Below are 2,685 nucleotides of genomic sequence, written 5' to 3'. Positions count from 1 at the left end.
ATAGATGCCCAGTGCAGTTATATACCATAATTCCATCAACTGGCACTTGGATTGTTTCTAGTTTTTATAATCTCTAAATAGTCTAGCTATGAATTTCTTTATACAACGTTATACAACTTTGGCTTTCTAATGAGATTAATTCCTTAGGATGTACCCCTCAAAGCGAAATTGTAAAGTATCATGTATGAACATATCTAGTTCCTTTTCTCGTCTAGCCAGATTGCTCTCCAGTCTGAAGCAACTTATAATGTCGACAGTAATAATTGCATATTCTCACAGAATTATAAATATTGGGGTTTATTATTTTTATTTATTTTAATATGTAATGTCATCTCTAGACTTTTCAAGTCTCCATTTCTTGAATTGTTACTGAAGTAGTGGATTTTTTATGATTTGTGTGCCATAGCACAGATTTCCCTTTTCCAATTATGGAATATGGTCTTATGTATATTTGTGTCATATTATTTATGTATGTTGAATGCTAAGCTTTAGTTATGTTTATCACATTTCCCCTGTTCTGTTGCATTCCTACTTATTTAATAGTTTTTTACCACATTTTATTTTCATTTTATATTTATAAAGATAGCCATCTTTTCTCTGATGACGACTTCAATATTTTCAGTATTTAGAATAGTTGCTCTGCAGAGATTCCAAATGCTTTCTTCTATTTTATTTCATTTCTTAATTGCTGAAGTTTTTCAACCCAGCTGGAACTTACCTCAAGATATTGTAAGTAATATTGGATCTATATTACATTTCTTTTTCAACATAAGATTTATTGTGTTCCTTCTCTGTGCCCAGCTCTGTGCTAGGCATTGATGATATTAAAGAAGGTAATGTCTTCTTTTTTCTTATCAGAAAATTGTCGTAATCTAAATCTGAGATGCCTTTCAAATAGCACTTCTAAATTCATCATGCCCAGTGACAATGAATGATAGCCTAGACAGAAGGCAGTGACTTCCACATTTCTCAAAGCAATTCAGTAATTCTTCTCTAGGCTCATCATGTATCAGTTCAGTGGAGTTCTGTTCTTTTAGGTGCTCCAAGTAGAGACCTTCATACCGGAAACCCAAGTTAAAGAAGGTGGTATCTTAAGGACATTTCCTGCCTTCCAGAATTTTACAGTCTACTACAAGTCATCTAGTTGAGTGTGCCCAACTACAGAGCAGTATGCATAGTGCTAGGCTACTGACAGGGAGAGGCATGGAGGAACACTAAGCTAGATTATTTAACCCAGTCATGGGGAGTCAAGGAAAAACTCCTAGAAGAAGGGATGTCTAATCTGAGATGAGAAAAACCAAGTAGGAGTTGGCCAGCTGGCAAAGAAACAGAAGGATAGTCTTTTCAGGCAGGTGGAGTGAACACAAAGCCTGAGCCTGCAAGAGCTGGGGCTTCTACAGGGAAGTAGGAAAAGAGATCAAGGGCTGAGCATATTTCCTGTACTGAAAGTACTTTGAAAAGTAAGCAAAATAACCTTATATGTTTTTAGTGGCCTGTCTCAGTTTTTTAGTTTCTCTCAAATAAGTCCCTGAGGGTAGGAGATTTGGCCATGGCCAAGAAGAATCCCTACCACTTGCCATTTCATCCCAGAGAGAAAGCCTGGACCCAAGTGGGGAAGTGTAGGGTGGACAGATGTTTGATGCTAATGTTGTAAGAGGCTCTGAGAAATAGGCCTCTTTCTTAAGAGCTTGGTGCTAAAAACATTTAATTCAATTGGCTTAAGAGAAGGGATCAGGAAGGAATTAGGATATTTGGAAAAGGACTTTTGGCAAATTACAAATATTTGAGCATAGACTATAAGGAGAGGGGAAAGAGTACACATACTAAGAACTTTCCTTCCTCTTTTTATTTTTCTAAATTTTTAAAAATGTTTTATTTCTGAGAGAGAGAGACAGCATGAGCAGGGGAGGGAGGGGCAGAGAGAGAGGGAGACACAGAATCTGAAGACAGGCTCCAGGCTCTGAGCTAGCTGTCAGCACAGAGCCTGATGCGGGGCTTGAACCCATGAACTGTGAGATCATGACCTGAGCTGAAGTCAGACGCTTAACCAACTGAGCCATCCAGGCGCCCCCCCCTTCCTCTTTTTTAAATGTTCATGGAGCAAGGCACACTTTAATGCTTAACATGAAATTGAGTTTTATTGCAGTATAATGGGAGAAAATTGGAGACTAAACTTTGACTTTTGGTTTTATTAAATACACATTACATGCCAGAATATTGTAGGGGAGGAAACACTTTTCCTCCTACCCCTTAAGATTCTCTGCCTGGGATCTGACATATTAGACTGACAAGAGACAGATTAATAAGGGTGAAAAAATAAGTTTATTAACACATGCAGAGTACATCCATGTGGGAGAAAGGGATGGTTAGAACCTCAGGCTTATGTAGCATCTTCACAAATGATAATAAATTTGGAGAGAAGCGGCAAGACAAAGAGAAGGAATTTAGGCATTCAGGGGTGGCAAACTGGAAAGCTAAATACAGGGGAAACTAGAAAATCAGGGTTGTTTTAGTAAAGGCTGCTATGTAGATTCCTCTGGTACCATCTCTGAGCTGATGAGTTTAAGGTCATCTTTAGTGATTAAGAATTGTCCTCTCTTCCTAGCAAAGGGGGGGTGCAGAGAGTAGAGGGTTTTTCTTTTGTCTGCTTCTCAATTGCATTCAGCTCCCAATAATCCATATATC

Source organism: Hyaena hyaena, unplaced genomic scaffold (genome assembly GCF_003009895.1).
Source record: "Hyaena hyaena isolate Hyena2069 unplaced genomic scaffold, ASM300989v1 scaffold_1914, whole genome shotgun sequence".
Classification (NCBI taxonomy): domain Eukaryota; kingdom Metazoa; phylum Chordata; class Mammalia; order Carnivora; family Hyaenidae; genus Hyaena; species Hyaena hyaena.
This window is presented reverse-complemented; position numbering follows the sequence as displayed.